At 35.1% G+C, this 19474-nt stretch overlaps 2 long non-coding RNA genes across 3 annotated transcripts in view; one reads left to right on the top strand and one right to left on the bottom strand.

Moving 5' to 3' along the window:
* LOC116665280 overlaps positions 1 to 19474 on the bottom strand; it is a 416497-nt gene that overhangs the window by 13370 nt on the left and 383653 nt on the right. For both annotated transcript variants that reach the window (XR_004321816.1, XR_004321815.1), the window contains exon 6: positions 17604 to 17673. This is a non-coding gene — a long non-coding RNA (uncharacterized LOC116665280). The remainder of the gene's footprint in view (positions 1 to 17603; positions 17674 to 19474) is intronic.
* Positions 7889 to 11277, top strand: LOC116665282. The gene is made up of 2 exons (XR_004321818.1): positions 7889 to 7927; positions 11215 to 11277. It is a non-coding gene; the product is annotated as an uncharacterized LOC116665282 (long non-coding RNA).

The following is a 19474-nucleotide window of genomic DNA, read 5'->3' as shown; positions in this document are numbered from 1 at the left end:
AATTGAGTGCAGCCATTTTTTCAAAGAATGTGTTTTGTTTGAGCTATAACACTGGCTAGGATGTCGTTAAACCTCCCTGCAGAATCAAAAGGAAAGAATCAAGTGATGAATAGAGGTAAAGACTATACCCGGGTGGACAGATAAAGCCTATGTTTTGTAGTGGTTGAATGCTCTGGACTTTGTTCAATACCTTCCAAGATATTATTTCCCCATAAAACGGTATTCTCAAAACAGGTTCTTCAGATGTCAGAAGGGGAGAGACAGGCCAATAGCCTAGAGCTTAGAAAAGCAGTAAAATATTTTAAAAGTAAGCCTGTTTGAAATGTCTTTTGATTGCATTTCCTGATATAATGTTTTTCTCCCCATGTGTTACATTATTTAGTGAAACTGTCTGCAAAAATAAAAATGTTTTCACCTGCTGATCTCCAAAGTAAATATAATCAAATTAAGGCTCAAAAGATGGCTTTGTAGATAGTATATAACAGCAGAGTTGTTTTAAATGTTCTTTTACTTTACAACCATTGCCAAGAGGTAAAACTAAGGCTGAAAATATTCTCATTATACTGAAGTTTATAAAGACTCATTAAGGAATTATTCCTTCTAAAATGTGTCTGTTCCATTCTCTTTCTCCTCAATGCCTTCTTGAGTGGTGTAAAATGCAAACTAGAACTCAGTAAGTTGTCTATGTAGATGGATTAATTTAATTACACAATAATCTCCTAATGGGATAGCTTATTTTTATGCTCCATTACATAAATACCACATGAGAGTGACGAATGAGGATTTATCGAGATAAATGCTTTTTGTTTTTTGGTTTTTGTTTTTTTTGACACTACCCGATGTTGAAGCAAAACACTGGAACTTCTGCTTTAAGCTTGGTAAAAACATTGGGGTTTTTTTTTTTCCCACAAGCATCACAAATGGATAAAGTAGGATAGAGATAAAAGTTATTTTCTAAATAAAGATACAGTCCAGGCACCCACATAAGAAACTCCAGGTCTAACTGAGGACTAGTCAATCTTTGCAAAATGTCATAAATAATTCAGATGCACAGCTGGGATTGAGGATTGATTTAGGATGTAGGCTGTTCAGGATTAGAGATGAGAGGGACATACTTCATGATGGCTGAATGGGTATTTCATTCATTCATGTTTGTCTATAGCATATCTGAAACATGTACCATCAAAGGAGCCTGGGTTCCAGTAACATCAGGCAGAGCAAGTATATCCTCCCAAAAAGGCGTTGAGTAAATGAATAATTCCTTTTCTATTTCTTCCTGGTCATATTTAAGTTTAGCTCTAAGTATTTAGTTCTAAATTTTAATTATCATTGGTTAGTCTAATAAAGGATATGAGAATTCTTCTGAAGAAAAAGTATTAAAAGGTTCCCTAGTAAATTAAAGAAGACTTTAAAAAATGGAAAGATATCCCATACTCTTGGATTGGAAGAATCAATATTGTTAAAATGGTGACACTGCCCAAGGCAATCTACAGATTTAATGCAATCCCTATCAAATTACCCAGGACATATTTCACAGAACTAGAACAAATCATAATAAAATTTATATGGAACCATCAAAGACCTAGAATTGCCAAAGCATTACTGAAGAGAAAGAAAGAGACTGGAGGAATAACTCTCCCACACTTCAGACAATTCTATAGAGCTACAATCATCAAGACAGCATGGTATTGGTACAAAAACAGACATATAGATCAATGGAACAGAATAGAGAGCCCAGAAATGAACCCACAAACTTTTGGTCAACTAATCTTTGACAAAGAAGGCAAGAATATACAATGGAATAAAGACAGTCTCTTCAGCAAATGGTGTTGGGAAAACTGGACAGCAGCATGTAAAACAATGAAGCTAGAACACTCCCTTACACCATACACAAAAATAAACTCAAAATGGATCAAAGACTTAAACATAAGACAAGATACAATAAACTTCCTAGAAGAAAATATAGGCAAAACATTATCTGACATACATCTCAAAAATGTTCTCCTAGAACAATCTACCCAAGCAATAGAAATAAAAGCAAGAATAAACAAATGGGACCTAACAAAAATTACAAGCTTCTGCACAGCAAAGGAAACCATAAGTAAAACAAAAAGACAACCTACAGAATGGGAGAAAATTTTTGCAAATGAAACCAACAAAAGCTTGATCTCCAGAATATATAAGCAGCTCATACAACTTAATAAGAAACAAACAAACAACCCAATCCAAAAATGGGCAGAAGACCTAAACAAGCAATTCTCCAAGGAAGACATACAAATGATCAATAGGCACATGAAAAAAATGCTCAATATCACCAATTATCAGAGAAATGCAAATCAAAACTACAATGAGGTATCACCTCACACCAGTCAGAATGGCCATCATTCAAAAATCCACAAATAACAAATGCTGGAGAGGCTGTGGAGAAAGGGGAACCCTCCTACACTGCTGGTGGGAATGCAGTTTGGTGCAGCCACTGTGTAAAACAGTATGGAGATTCCTCAAAAGACTAGGAATAGACGTACCATATGATCCAGGAATTCTACTCCTGGGCTTATATCCAGAAGGAACCCTACTTCAGGATGACACCTGCACCCCAATGTTCATAGCAGTACTATTTACAATAGCCAAGACATGGAAACAGCCGTAATGTCCATCAACAGATGACTGGATAAAGAAGATTTGGTATATTTATACAATGAAATTCTATTCAGCCATAAAAACTGACAACATAACACCATTTGCAGCAACATGGATGCTCCTGGAGAATGTCATTCTAAGTGAAGTAAGCCAGAAAAAGAAAGAAAAATACCATATGAGATCGCTAATATGTGGAATCTAAAAACAAACAAACAAACAAAGCATAAATATAAAACAGAAAGACTCACAGACATACAACACAAACTTGTGGTTGCCAAGGGGGCGGGGGGTGGGAAGGGATAGACTGGGATTTCAAAATTGTAGAATAGATAAACATGATTATACTCTATAGCACAGGGAAATATACACAAGATCTTATGGTAGCCCACAGAGAAAAAAATGTGACAATGAATATATATATGTTCATGTATAACTGAAAATTTGTGCTCTACACTGGAATTTGACACAACATTGTAAAATGATTATAAATCAATAAAAAATGTTTAAAAAAAAAAAAGAAGCCAAAAAAAAAAAAAAGGGTTCCCTAGTAAACAGTCACCCAACATTGTATGCTTTGGAACGCTGTTTACATTATGAAAGCAGTAGGTCAAAAACATCCAACAATGACAAAAATACAGCTCAGAAATAATAAAGCTTCCCTACCCTACAGCACGTGGAGGTTTACTATTTAAGTTAGTTTTCCACTCATTTTTTAATGACATCACAAGTGCTCAGAGCCAATATTATTGGTTAATTGTAGCACACATATTCAAGATGCTAATTACATCTTCATTTGTAGTAATGCTTTTTAATAATATGGGATTACTCAAGAGAGAGAAACAGATCACACAGGAAAGCAATTTCCTCTTTCAATCTTTTTTAAAAAAATATTCAATATATCAATTGTTTAGTAGTAACACTTCTAATGTGCAGACATCATTTTATTAGATGACCATATCTGAAGTATAAGAAAATGGTTAAAAAAATATGTTTTCATTCTTTTGTGAGATAATATTCCAAATAGTCTCCAATAGAATGATATTATATATCTTTCTAGTATCTTTTAGTTAAATTTTGGGGTAAACAAAATGTACTAATTCACATGCAGTCTTGAGAACAAGATAGTCTGGAGACTCATTCTGACTCTTCTCATCAGAGTTTCACTGCTCAGAATATGAAGGTGATGGTTGTGTAGGTTTCAGTCACCAAATTGTTCTCAAAACAGGGTTCTATAACAATTCTATTTTTCTGTGACTAAAGATTTATTTCCATGTTTTGATTATTTACATTATGTGTAGAGAGCTGTCATCTAGCTCCAATCTATAAAAAAGCAAATAAACAGTTAAACATGTTAAGGAAACGTAAATCCAAGATTACTGCTCGGAGTCATAATATAAGTGTTCTTCGTGTGTTTAGACGGGGAAAGTCTGAAGAGTGTGTTTAATAAAGGCTATTCAGGCATCAGCCATTATTTGAACTTCCAGGAACAATTAAGGGTTAACACGAACATTCAAAAACAAATAAGGCTATCAGGCTATGCAATTGAAAAATACAACTTCATCCTTAATCCTTTTCAGTATTTAAAAATAGTAACTACAGATTTTTAATTGGGCACAAGTACTGGTAAAACCTTAAAACCTAGACCAGTGTTTCTACTTTTTATAATATAAGCCTAGATTAAGTAAATTTAAATGATACTCTAGGGTATCACAAATTAAAAAATGAGCCATTTCCATTTAATGATAATATTGGAATAATAAAGAGAAAAATTTCATGTTAACCCTTCAAAGAAAACTTTCGTGTTAACCACATCCACAGAATTTTGGTGTGGGGGAGTGAATAACTTTTCCTTACCCTTCTAGGTTCTTGACTGAGACCCCCTATAATAAAAGACAAATTAACAGAATAAAAGCAAACAGAAATGTAATAACATGTATATCTCTTGTTTACAGGGGGGATACCCAGGAAAACTGAATAACTCCCTGAAATGCCCCAAACTGTCACCTTAAATACCATCTCCAGCTAAAGATAAAAGAAGATGTTGGGGGGTGGGGAGCCAGTTATTAGAGGTTTTTAGGCAAAACACACTAAACTAGAATATGATTGTTACATAGATTGAAGTCTGTGCCTTTTCCATTGGCAAAAGTTTCTAGAGACTTAGTCATCGCCCTCTTCTTAGTATAGGGTGGGAGACACCCTTATAAATGTAGATTTCCCTTATATACGCAGATATCTCTTACAAAAAGGTAACTTCTATTCAGTTTTCAGAGCTTCTCCTGGGTCTACTGTTTCTTAAAAATGATCTACTTAAAATAATCTTTATTTCAAAGAGGCATATTTTAGGGTGACAAATTCCACTCCTCTTCTGAATAGTTCTCATTTTCAGAGTTATTAGTGCCCTATTATTTTGGTCATCTTAACTGCATAAAAATGATTTTTCCTGCCTGTGTTATTTAAGAAACAATGACCTGAAAAAGTGTAAAGTTGTGAAACTATCAAATTGAAAGAACTCTCATCTCAGGACTTATAAATGAAATTTCTTAAGATTATTTATATTCCAAAATTTTACAGAGCATGTACGTTCCATCTCACATGTCTGTTTCTCTTCTTTTTTCCCATTTTCTCTTTTAAGGAAGTTTTAAAATAAAGGAAAAAATGTACATAAAATAGAAAATTATTCCCATTGTTTAGAATATCTACTGCAGATATTTTTTCATGTTTTTCTCATTCTTTTTATTTAAATAAAATAAAACTTTAGCAATTAACTAGTCTCCTGTAATGAATCCCTCAGTACTGTTCCTCTCCAAGCTCCCCAGAGGTAACTGCCATCTGACTTTCATAAGAATCTTTCCATCCTATCTACCTTAAGAGTATTATCTTGTATGTGTTTTTTAACAACATATGGTAATGTGGTTATGTGTATCTCCTCCATCTTTCCATTTTCATTCAACATTATTTTCAGTATCTCCCATGTTGATCTGTTTGGAACCAGTACCAACATTTTGAGTATCCCACTATTAATGAATATTTAGATTCATTCAAATTTTTCAAGATTACAATAATCTCTGCAAAGAAAATCCTGACTTTGGTGTACTTTTACCTCTGGAATGTGTTTTCAGAAATGATAAATGTTTCATCTGTTTATCTGATCCCAAATAAACTTTTTTCTTATACATAGTCTTCTACAGTTCTTGCTTGAAAGAGTATATATTTAAATATAAGTATATGATAATTAGATATAATAATTGCATTAATTAAAATGCAGAATAAGTGAAATAATGTTCTATTTTCCCCATAAGACTGAAAAAGATGAGCATATAACCATGTTTGTGGAGTTGTAAATGGCACAACTATTTTGAAAAACAGTGTGGCAGTACCTAGCAGACTTGCAAATGTGCATACCCCAAAATTCAACAATTTTATTTCTGAAAACACATTCCAGAGGTACAAGAAAAATGTGTAATATTGAAAAAAATAGGAAACTTAATAGGCTAGAAAAAAATAGTAACTTCTGGGCAGCTCTACAAACTCATTTGAGGTTTGTGGTCATGAATTAAAAGTTAACATGGTTTGTGTATTTTTCTCTGGTCATCTTTACTTTGCATGTGGGGAACAGGTGAAAAGACAGGTTAAGTTGGTCATGTATCTATTCATCAAATATATGGAGCAGGAAAGGGGCAAGGAAGGTGAGGAGTTACCATGAAATGATTATAATAATTGATTACGGACGTAAAGTTGAATAAGGAGAAGAGAGGGTATGTTAGCTTGGGCTGCCACTAACAAAATACCACGGACGGGTGACTTATACAACAGAAATTTATTTTCTTGCATATCTAGAGGCTTGAAGTTCAAGATCAAGTTGCCATCAGGGTTGATTTCTGGTGAGACTTCTCTTCCTGACTTGTTCAATGCGATTTTAAAAAGACAATGCATAGATGAAGAAGTAATGCTTCCAGGACAGAAGGTCTAAAACCATCCTGGCACAAATGAGTTCTTGTTTAAAAAGTGCTTTTCTTGCCACAGGCTTCGAATTACACTGTTGAGGACTTATGAGAAATAGTTCAAGTAACCTCTGGATATGAAATGGTTGCTTCACTTTATTATTTGTCAATTCAATGACAATGTGTAGTCAAAAGAAAAGAGCTCTATCCATATCCAACAAAATCAGAGAAATGTTGGGATACATATATAGCACTGTTAGCCTAAACAATTCTGGATTTCATCCTTGACATTTATGGGTAGTTTTACCCCTCACATCTGGAGTAAATCGATGTCCCAGTTGGTCTGGGTATCTCCCAGTGTACATTTGTTATCCTGTCATCCTCAGTTTAGTGTTTCCCTTTATTCTAAAAATTACTCCAGTTTGAATAATGAATTATATCCACCAGTCACCAAGATTTGGCGATATAGGCCAATTTTTAAATTTTTAAAAAAATTTTAGTTGAATTATAGACAGTTTACAATGTTATGTCAGTTTCTGGTGTACAGCATAATGTTTCAGTCATACATATAAAATACATATAATCTTTTTCATATTCTTTTTCATTATTGGTTACTACAAGATATTGAATATAGTTCCCTGTTCTATAAACTTGTTTATCTATTTTATATAGAGTAGCTAGTATCTGAAAATCTCGCACTCTCAGTTTATCTCTTTCCACCAGCTCTCCCTGCTGGTTTGTTTCCTATGTCTGTGAGTCTGCTTCTGTTTTGTACATAAGTTCATTTATGTCTTTTTTTTTTTTAGATTCCATGTATAAGTGATATTGTATAGTATTTGTTTTTCTCTTTCACTTCACTTAGAATGACAATCTCCAAGTAGATCCATGTTGCTGCGAATGGCATTATTTCATTCTTTTTATGGTTGAGTAGTATTCCATTATATAAATATATCACATCTTTATACACTCAATCTGTCAATGCACATTTAGGTTGTTTCCATGTCTTGGCTATTGTAAATAGTGCTGCTATGAACATTGGGGTGCATGTATCTTTTTGAATTAGAGTTCCCTCTGGATATATGCCCAGGAGTGGGATTGCTGGATCATATGGTAAGTCTATTTTTAGTTTTTTAAAGGAATCTCCATACTATTTTCCATAATGGTTGCACAAAACTGCATTCCCACCAACAGTGTAGGAGGGTTCTCTTTTCTCCACATCTTCTCCAGAATTTATTGTTTGTGGACTTTTTAATGAAGGCCATTCTGACTGGTGTGAGGTGATACCTCAATGTATCAGTGTTGGTCTGCATTTCTCTGATAATTAGCGATACTGAGCATTTTTTCATGTGCCTATTGGCCATTTGCATGTCCTTATTGGAGAATTGCTTGTTTAGGTCTTCTGCCCAAAATAAAGTACTTAGGAATATACCTGACCAAGGAGGTGAAAGACTTATATACAGAGAACTACAGGCCAATTTTTAACACTAAAATTTCCTCCAACATTTATCATTTGAAACTAAAGATACAGCAATGAATTTTACATTTATTTATGCTTTTCTCATAAGAACTGTTATTGGTTATACAAGTCAGTTTAAAAAAACTAACAAAGAGGAAATGAATGGAAAATTAAATAAAGAAAATATATCACCTTTACAATAAAAAGTCATCATGACTATGTATTATTTTCATATAAAACAAATATAAGGCCACTGGGTTTTGATATTATGAAAAAAAATCCATTTAAATGAAAAAGTCTCCTTGTTAAAACTTCTACATGAAAAGATTATAATCCTTTTGCAATAGATAAAGCATTCCTCAGTAAAGTGTTTTATTTTGGTTTGTTTTAATATGTGATATCTAGTAAGCTTCACTTTAAAAATATAAAAATAATAATACATAAATACATTCATTCTTGACTTGACAGATAAATATGATTCCCTTTGCTTGGCTCAGTTTTTCCCCAAATCCATTCAAATACATGAATCACAGATGTTCCCATGACAAGTCCTTGGAGATGTGAATACAGGGTAAAAACAAATATTTAAAAATAACTTGAGTAACAGACAGAAAAAATTAAATGTGAAAAATTTTATTACAGTTTTAAGATTAGCAGCAACCCTTGGGGAAGTAGAGTTAGCATCCCATTGAAATCATACACCCAAGAGCTTAGGAATGTACAAGGTCACAGTATGTCATTTCTGAATGTGGGAGAAGAGAAGCTGTAAGGACCTTACTTGGCAGATGACAAATGTCCTCTAGGCTTTCCTAGATTAAAGCCTGCCAAACATGAAATTTCTCGTAAAGCCATCAACTGGTCTGTGGCACCATTGTATTGCTACAGAGTTCAGGAGAGATCGCCAAAAGAATAAAGCTAAAACACATGCAAAAAAAATTAAAACAAGTCTTGAATGTTTGGGAGCAAAGAAAGGAATCTACAAATAGAACTTAAAATACGTCAAGGAAGAGGAGGTAAACTTGTATCAGACATGATAATTATTTGACTCCAAGTGACTAACAAAATTCAGCTCTCTTTGTGGTCCTTTATTCATGGAAATTCAAAAACTGTTAGAGCTGAAACGGATACTGAGTAACACAGAAAGGAGGCAGAGTAGGGTTAGGATCTCGACACTCTAAGTTTGACAAAAATCATGTGCTCAGGGTCTGCTCACGTTGTATTTATTTAGCTCTCATGTTAATAACCTTACCTGTAAAATTGGTATGATACCATCTACATAGTTTTATTATAAGTTTTAAATTAAGCAATTCATTTAAAAAACTTAATACAATGCCTGGCATATAGTAAACTCCAAACAAAAGTGCTTGTTACATGATTGTCCACTTGCTTAATTTGAAGACATGGATAGTAGGCATCATAAAAATAAATGACTTTTCCAAGGTCATAAAAAATGGCCTTTTGATTTCAAGTGCCCTATTATTTTCACTATCCTCAACTTCTTGGTTTGATACAGTTGAGGGAAACTAAAACGTAGATTTGAACTTTTTAAAATTCTTTTTTAAAAAGAAAATTCTTTTTTAAAAAAATTCTTTAAAAAAACTTTTTAAAATTTAAAAAGTTGGCTTTTTAAATTTTAGTTGATAAACTCGAATGAATCCTAAATGGTTTCAACTAAACTATGTTGAACTATATGAGTACAGATTTCAAATACATTTGTGTCCAAAATATAATAATCACCAAAAGGATCCACAACAGAGGAAAATCTTAATTATCTAAAGGTGGAGAAAATGACAGATTCTGTGACAGAAAGGATGTATCACTTTCTTTACCCAACCAATCCAGTTGTTTCTCAAAGAGCCCATGAGAAAAATAGTCATGGCAAAAACTTCACAATGAGGACAACTGGCAGACACAAGGTTGACCAAATGATCAAAACTACACATTATTACCAATGAAATAAACTGATATCTTGTACCATCTGATAGAATTCAGTGAGTTGAACACACTACCACCTCTGTGACAGTTGTGCCAAAATATTTAAATGAAACACTTATGAGGAAACTTCTGAGCAACCCACTGTGGGAGCAGACTAGATAAATGATTAACTTGAAATTACATCCTCTTAACATAGAGTGAGAACTGGTCAATAGGTGGTTGTTTTATTATTAACGATATGCCTTATCCTCTTTTCCTCCCAATTCTCCTACTCTCTTTCAGATAATATGAGGATGTGAGTCCAGAAATGGGAAACATCTATTAAAAATTTAATAAAAATTGTTAAATTGGATAACATTTAAAATGTAGATGTAATTGATTTTTTTTATTAAGGTATAGGTGGCTTACAATATAATGTTAGTTTCAGATATACACCATATTTATATATATTATACTTCATTTAAAGTTATAAAATATTGGCTATATTGCCTGTGGTGTACATTACGTCCTTGTAACTTATTTATTTTATACATGGTGGTTTGTACCTCCTTGTAATCCCTTACCCCTATCTTGCCCCATCCTTTCCTCTCCCCATTGGTAACTACTAGCTTATATCAGTGAGTCTGTTTCTGTTTTGGTTATATTCATTTGATTATTTTATTTTTAGATTCTACATATAAGTAGTAGCGTGCAGTGTTTGTCTTTGTCTGTTTTATTTTACTAAGCATAATACCCTCCAGCTTCATCCATGTTATTGCAGATGGCAGAATTTCATTCTTTTTATGGCTGAGTAGTTTCCATTGTATATATATAACTCATCTTCTTTATTCACTTGTCTATTGATGGACACTTGGATTGCTTCCATATCTTGGCTATTGTAAATAATGCTGCTGTGAACATGTGCATGTATCTTTTCAAATTAGAGCTTTTGTTTTCTTCAGAAATGTAACCAGGAGGGAATTACTGGATCATACAGTAGTTCTATTTTTAGTTTTTTGAGGAACTTCCATCCTGTTTTCCGAAGTGGCTACACCAGTTTCATTCCCACGAGCACTGTACAAAAGTTACACTGTACACCAACATTTGTTATTTCTGTTACTTTTAATAATGGCCAAACATTTCCCCACCATTTGTTATTTCTGTTATTTTTGATGATAGCCATTCTGATAGGTGTTAGATGATATCTCATTGTGGTTTTGATTCACGTTTCTTTGAGTATTAACGATGATGAACTTCTTTCAGGTGCCAGTTGGCTATCTGTATGCTTCTGTGGAAAAATGTCCGTTCAGGTCTTCTGCCCATTTTTTAGTGGAGTTGTTTCTTATTTTGATATTGACTTGTATGAGCTATTTATATATTTTGGATATCAATCACTCATTGGTCATGTCATTTGCAAATATTTTCTCTTATTCAGTAGGTTGTCTTTTCATTTTGTTGATGGTTTTCTTTGGCCAGAAAAGATGCTTGATATAATTTCAATTTTCTTAAATTTAATGACACTTACTTTGTGGTCTTGTCTGTGATCTTTCCTGAAAAATGTTCTATGTGCACTTGAAAAGAATGTGTATTTGGCTGCTTGTGGCTGGAAAGTTCTATAAGTCCATTTGGGCTAATGTGTCATAATAAGGCTAGTGCTTCCATATTGATAATCTGTCTGGATGATGTGTCCACTGATGTAAGTGAGGTATTAAAGTCCTCTACGATTATTGTGTTACTGTCCATTTTTTTCCTGTACATCTGTTAATATTTGTTTTTCATATTTAGGTGCTCATATGTTGGGTGCATATATATTTATAATCATTATATCTTCTTTTTATATTAATCCCTTGATCCTTATGTAATGTCCTTGCCTTTTTTAGAGTCTTTATTTTAATATCTATTTTGTGTGATAGAAGTATTGTTACCCCAGCTTTCTTCTGATTCCCTTTTGCAAGGAATACCTTTTTCCATCTTATTACTTTCAGTCTATGTCTTTAGATTTGAGTCTCTTATTGGCAGCATATAAATGAGTCTTGTTTTTGTATTCATTCAGCCACTCTGTGTCTTTTGGTTGGAGCTTTTAGTCCATTTACATTTAAAGTAGTTATTGATAGATATGTACTTATTGCCGTTTTGTTAATTGTTTTGTGGGTGTTTTGTAGGTTCTTTTTTGTTTCTTTCTTCTTTTGTTCTCTTCTGCTGTGATTTGATGACTATCTTTAGTGCTAAGTTTTGTTTCCTTTCTCTTTATTTTGTGTATATCTATTATTGATTTTTGGTGTATGATTACCATCTTGTTCTCACCATCACCTTACACTATTAACTTGAAATTTGGTTAAAAATGTTTCTATTACTACATGGACAGTTGTTGCCCTCTCCAAATCGTAATATGGTAATGGACAGTTTTCTTACAATAATTAGATAAAACTATGCCATAATTGTTAAATTTCTATTTGAACAAAACTCTGAAATCAGTAACAAATAGGTTTACAAGTTTTAAATGTAAAAAACCATCTTTAGTTGGAAACACTTTCCTATGTATACAATTGGAATAGTATAAAAACTATTTTTTCTGAAACATTTTTCTTTGTTGTGAAATGAGCTCTTTGATCAGGACCAGCATTATGAGGACTTCCATGACAATGATTAAGTTGTTCTGTGAGTCTATGGATGATAGTGTTTACAGAACTATTACAGGCAAGGAGGGTAAATTCATATCCAGAATATGTGTGCATTTCAGCAGGGATAAATCTCTGCCCTTCCATGATGGAAGAAAACCAATGCAATTAACTAGGTAGCTCGCTGGTCACTCTGAGGAACATTGCCATACAGGGGCTCAGCCTGGGCACTGAACAGCAGCATTAGCCAGGTCAGGCTTGGTAAGGAGAATCCCATGTTGTTGAACTGATGCATAGCCACCACTCCTGTCTGCACTGTTGAACATCTCTCACTCCATACAAAGTGGACAACCAAATGTTCAGTTGGAAGTTATGCCCATGGGTAGCATTTTCTTTCACTACTGTTCTTTAGGGTCACTCTTAAGTGAGGCTACAATTATGCTGTAGCTGTCTCCTTTTAGATTACAATAGCATATTGTACAGACTTAATTGTTCACCGGACTCAAATTTTCTTCTTCCACAGTCAACTAGTTGTAAGAAACACTGCAATAGGCCATAGGCACAGACTGAGGGAGAGGGGGTAGAGTAAGATGAATCCGTGTCAAAAGAATCTGAGTCTCCTACTCATTCAACTTTCTTACACTTTTTAGATGTGCCTGAGCTCAGTCTCTTCTATACCATTTCCACTTGATGATAGATTGTTGCTGCCTATACCAAAACTATAACTAAGTGAAATAGACAACACTTGGATAATAATGGTCATCTCAGAGCTCATGGTGACCTAATCTTTGCCAAGACCCAGTAGCAAACCAGAAACAGCTTCTCAAAATGAGGTTAGTTACTTGCAGGGAAACACATTTAATTGCTCCAAAATTACAGAAGTTTGTGCTGTGATTTTCCTTTTGGTGTTGACAGAGATTTCATTCAGCATTCCCACTTGCTATAAGCATTTTGAGCATCCTTGGAGATGCTGGATCAAAATACCCAAGTATTAGAGCAATTTTTACTAAAGCCTTAACTTGCTGCAAAGCCTTTTCTTGTTCTCTTGTCTCCAGTAGAAACTGGTAGTCTAACAGACTACTGTTGATTCAATGAAGTAACACTGTTTAATGTGGTGCATGATGCCTCCAAAATCCAGGAGAGCATACCAAGCACTAGGCCTCTTTTTTTCCACATAGACTGTGTGAAATGCACCAACTTGATTTTTCACTTTGGATGGATATTTCAAAATATTCCAGACATTTGTCCCTCCCCTCCCTAACACTAGAAATGTTATTGAGTTGGAGAGCTGCTAAATTTTGTGGGCTATCTTTCACTGTCTAGCTTGGATATATCTTACTAATGCACCTAAAGTACTTGCACTTCCTGCTCACAGGATCAGATCAGAATAATGTAATCAACAACAAGGATTTGTAAAATTTTGTGGAATGTCAAAGGATCAAGACTTCTAGGGTGTTATATTATGGCAGAGAGCAGGATAATAGATGTATCTCTGAACCAAGCTTATGGAGGTATACTCTTGTCTCTGCAAAATAAAGAGCAAGCTACTTCTGGTGGTCCCCTACAATAGGTATGGCAAACAGTCCTTATCCATGTCAACAGCCTTGTGCCAAATTGCCAGAGGCATACTGATTTTTTCCCGTATGGGCACTACATCTGGGACAGAGGCTGTAATTGGAGCCATCACCTGGTTAAGTTTATGACAGTCGAAGGATATTCTCCAAGATTCATCCAATTTCTACCCAGGCCAAGTGAGTACCCTTGTGAGTTAAATGGAGATGTGATAGATATCACCACCCCTGCTTCTTTCAAGATGTTATGGTGAAATTAATCTCTGCAATTCCTGCCAGGAGTTTCTTCTGCCATAAAACTGAAAACAATCTTGATAAGGAGGGCAAGTTCTAGGCGTTTCCACTTAATCATTCCTATCAAAATAGCCTTCAACTCATGGGCCAGAAAGCAAATATAAAGATTGTCTCAGTGGCCTATTCTGTCTATTCCAATTATACATTCAGGAACTGAAAGAACAATTGGGGCCATTATGAATCAAACTTGAGCTAAGACTCTATCAGCTGACTACCTTAATCCCTTGCTTTGATTTATGAGCCACAGTGGTACTTTTAGTCCTCAGGTTTTAGCACCAATTCAGAACTAGTGTCTAGTAATACCTAAAAGATATGGGTATTTTCTTTTTCTCAGTACACAATCACTCTAGTAAATGGTCTCAGGTCTCTTTGGAGAAGGCTTGGAATATTTACTATGTGTGCTGACAGCAATGGTGCAAGGTCTTCCCTCAAAGGGACTCACTTTCCCATTCAATCAAGGGGTTTTAGAACTAAAAATGTATATGGCTGTGAGTCTGCATTACGATGGATGGCTCAAGTCAGGTTCTTGGCTACCTGATACAGATTTATTGGCATGCAATGCTCTAGTTGACTGACCGTTTACTTTGTTTCCAGAGACACCAGGATTAATTAGTCACTGTCAAAGATCCCTGAAAACCAAAGAATTCTTATTGGCATGTCCTTTTTGCTCTACATAGTCAATATTTCAATCTTACCTTTGGCAATTAATTGCTGTCATTTGGTATCTAATACTATTGGTCTCCACTAGTGGTTTGTTGGTAAATACTTAATAACTAGATTGCCAGAAAAAGAAAGAAAAAAAATAGAGAGAAAGGAAGGAAGAAAGGAAGGAAGGAAGGAAGAGCCTTATTTGTGGCATTTGCTGAATTTTGTGGCATAAATACTACCACTGTGACTTCAAGTTACCAATGTGATATTGCTGAACACAAGGTTGGGGAGAGATGCTGTATGTAGTTTTTCTGCCATATATACATAATAGACACGAACAACCTCAAGGGCTTTTCCAATTTTGATAGAAATTACTGAAGAATAAGGAAACAACCAAGAATAAAAAAAATACATCATTCAAAACAACATGAATCAAAAGTTTCTTACAATCAGTTGTAATGCTAAATCCACGTTGATACTTATATTTGATACATTTATGTAATGGTAAGATTAGTAAACCAATTTGAACGTTCATATGGAGGCCTCTCAATACTGACAGAGGCTATCAGAATGAACATTTTATCTGAGTAATTTTGTGAAATAAAATAAATACTAATTGTTTACACAATACTTCTTAAAACTGAAGTTAAGTTAGGTCCAATTTTGACTCTTGAAGCTCCAAAATTATAATGCTTCAAATGCTTTTAAACGTTTATAGCAGGCATTACTTTCTGATTGTGGTATTTTGGAAAGAATGAATGAAGATACAGGACAGAACTACTATACGTTGGAATGCTGCCTGCCTGACGGGATCTTGTCATAATGTCTGTTATTACTATCTACCTTTGGAATCCTGCTCATTATTTAAAACATTCTTCTGAATTTATCCTTGTGATTCAAAAAGCCATGATTTTAAACACAGGTTATATATTAGTTTGCTGTAATGTTGTTGCATGTTGAATTGTTAATTTCCCTCCCTACTAAAACATGAACATTAAACAAATAGTAATTTTCCCTTGGGATTTTGGTGTGAAGCATCTTTTTTAACTTCCTCAAGTTACGACACATCTTTTTCTTCCATATTTTTGTGCTGACACATCCTAATAGTTGGCTATTACTTATTTTGCCCTCTTACGAAATGAAGCAGTCTTTATTTGCCTCTTGGACTAAGCCATTTCAGTGTAATACCACTGGATTCAAAAGGTTATGAAATAGGGAGGCAGCCAGTCATAGGAAGACTATAGTAAAACAGTCCAATAACCTGAATGACATGGCAGGTATTTTGGACTAAAAAGAATTCACAGATTAGCGACTTGCTTCGGTAGGGTCATTTGGGCAGTGCAGTTTGACATTCATCGATTATTTTCAGCATCCTGCCATTCCGTTTATAAGGTCCCACTATTTTAGGGCTCCATTTATTGTCCTCACATTACTTCTGGCTGTCCTTGATTTGCCAAGCTCATATCAGATTTCTGCCTTACTGCTTCTGACACGTAATTCAATTATACATCTTCTGTGTTATGTAGCATCTCCCAGTTTTTTCTCTGGAATTCTACATTTCTGGCCTCTGACACCATCCATCTCCTAAACCAGGATATTGCTCTGCTTTTTTGCTTAAAATTTTACAGCTTCTAATCTAATCTGGGCAGCCCTTTTCCAGAAGAGCTTTTAAACAAACAAACAAAAAAAAATTACATTTCAGTGTCAAACTATTTAATTGTATTGCATGGATTTTATGTTATTTTAAAATGTTTACTATTGTTCTATTTAAAAGTAATATGTGAAAGGCAGGGACGGTGGTAGCAGTAGCAATGACTTTGAATCTCCCCAATCCTTTCTCAAAAAGAGATAAGACAACTCGGACAGGAAAAATAACGTTTGCCACAGGAGTTGCTGACAAGGTATTTCTATGAGCCTCAGAGTTTGAGCAGACAAGACCAAGTCAAATATAGCTGCACAGGAAAGAGAGGCCGTGTGTAAACAGCAGAGGAAGGACAAAGGGGGCTTCTGACAGATTTAAGATCAAGGAAACAGAAATACCTAACAAGCCCTCACTTCGAGTGAAAGAATCAACTGACAAACTGGGGGCTGCTCTGAAGTCTCCAATTCTTAGGCAAGTGCAAACAGGACTGTAGGTCAGTCAGAGCTTTGCTGGGTGCCCTGGGCCCACAGGGCTCCCCATAATACTCAGTGAAGGGGAAGCACAAAGCTTCCTGAGATACATTTTTGTCAGAACCCCTCTGCCACTTGTTTCTGAAATTTCATTCTTCTTTACTTCCAAGTTCCAGGTTAAATAAATGTATGCCCCCTTCCCAGCAGTATCTCCTCACAGTGCTCTTCCCCTCCACTGAGTAATTCCAGCCCTTGTTCCCTCAGAAAAACAATGACTTACCAGCCATATAGGAGCCAGAATATCTTTATGAAAACCCCAGAATCCAGTTGAGAAGTTGCAATAACCGAGAAGAGGACAAGATCGAGAAAAAAAAACACACTGAAACAGGAGACATAAATCGACCTTTACCTGTGTCTCTCTCTCCTCCAAGCTGACAGTGATAAGCATCAAGAAAGATCCCAGCTGCCAAGTATTTTTCCTGCAGGGAAAAGAGAAAATAAGGGATGAATCTAACATACCCAGCCTTTTGGATTGCTGTCTGAGAAATCTTCTCCTGTCTTTTACCCAGTGTGCTGAGTAATTTGGCATAGCTGGAATGCTCCCGAGCAGCTAAGAACAAAGAAGAGGCATGGGTAGGTCTGTAGCAGCAAGTGTAGCCCCCAGCAGTCAGTTCATCACCTAGCAGCCAGATTAGCTCCCAGCTAATCCAGGAACTCAGCAGACAGTGCCCATCTCACAGATGATGCAGTTCTCAGTGGAAAGCATGAATCTCAGAAGACAGTGCAGTTCTCAGATCTGCGGGACCAGAATGAGGTGAATAACCGTGAGACTTTTTTAGAAGAGAGGGAGACGGGTGGGACTTGTTCCCAGTACCTAGCGTTGCACTGCTCTAAGGAGAAACGGAGGATGACTCTTAGTACCCAGCATGGCTCAGCAAAATTGGAAGAAGATGTACAGTTCTGAGACTTCTCTCCCAGTAAGGAGGAGAGGAGTGAAATGTACACATCCATAAAAAGGTTTGAGAGACTCCCAGAATCCCTAGGCTGATGGGTTAAGGTCTTGCTGAAGCGAGTTCTTAAAACTGGACGAGGTGGCTGATTCTTCAAATGTGCAAGCATAAACAATGCTAAAAGGAACACAAAGAATTGGGGATATATGGCAATAATAAATGAGAAAAATAATGAATTCCCATAACCAACACAAAAGAAATGGAGATCTATGAAGCATGTAACAAAGAATTCAAAATAATTGTCTTTAAAAAGCTCAGTGATCTCCACAGAACACAGACATAAAAGCAAGAAAAATGAGGAAAAGAATCCATGAACAAAATGAGAATATCAACAAAAAATGGAAACCATACAAAAGAACCAAAAAAATTTGTGAAGCTGGAAAGTACAATAGTTGCACTGAAAAACTCAACAGAGAGCTTCACGGAAGACTTGATAAAGGTTATTTGAAAATATCCAGTCAGAAGAACAAAAAGGAAAAATTGAAAAAAAGCCTAAATGACTCATGGAAAACCATCAATGAACTAAAATATACATTATGGGAGTCCCAGAAGGAGGAGAGAGAGAAAAGAGTCAGAAAGCTTATTCAAAGCAATGATAGCCAAAACCTCCCCAAAACTAGGGAAGAAAATGAACATCCAGATTCATGAAGCCCAAGAAATTTCAAACATGAGAAATCCAAAGCAGTCTACAGCAAGACACATAATAGAATTGTCAAAAGACAAAAAGGAGAATTTTGAAAGCAGCAAGAAAAAATAGATTCATCATGGATGGTGGAGCCTCCATAAAACTAGTAGCACATTTCTTAGCATAAACCTTGCAGTCCAAAAGGGAGGGGGGTGATATATTCAAGGTGCTGAAAGAAAAAGAAATACGAAATCAAGAATTCAAGGTGTTTTATGTAAAACTCATGGTAACCATTAAGTGTGTGTGTGTGTATATATATATATATAAAATACATGGCATCAGCTAGCATTTTATCTGAAAGAACCACACTTCAGAGGAAATGACAGTGTTTCTTCAATGAATATGCAATTTAACTTCATTTTGTTAAATAGTACAGTGAGTGTCATTTGTGTGTGTGAAAATAGCAGTTTCTCAACCAATAGGATAAATTTCTAGAAATAAGCTTTCATTGTGAAAAATAAAGATATTTAAAGTATGCAGGTAGGCTGATATGTTTCATAGGTATTCTTAGTGGCATACTGGAGTTAAATCAAACCAGCTTACAAGAAAGGATTGTTACATTCTCAGGAATTTTATGAGTCAGTT

Source organism: Camelus ferus, chromosome 8 (genome assembly GCF_009834535.1).
Source record: "Camelus ferus isolate YT-003-E chromosome 8, BCGSAC_Cfer_1.0, whole genome shotgun sequence".
In the NCBI taxonomy this organism is placed as follows: Eukaryota; Metazoa; Chordata; class Mammalia; order Artiodactyla; family Camelidae; genus Camelus; species Camelus ferus.
This window is presented reverse-complemented; position numbering and strand designations above follow the sequence as displayed.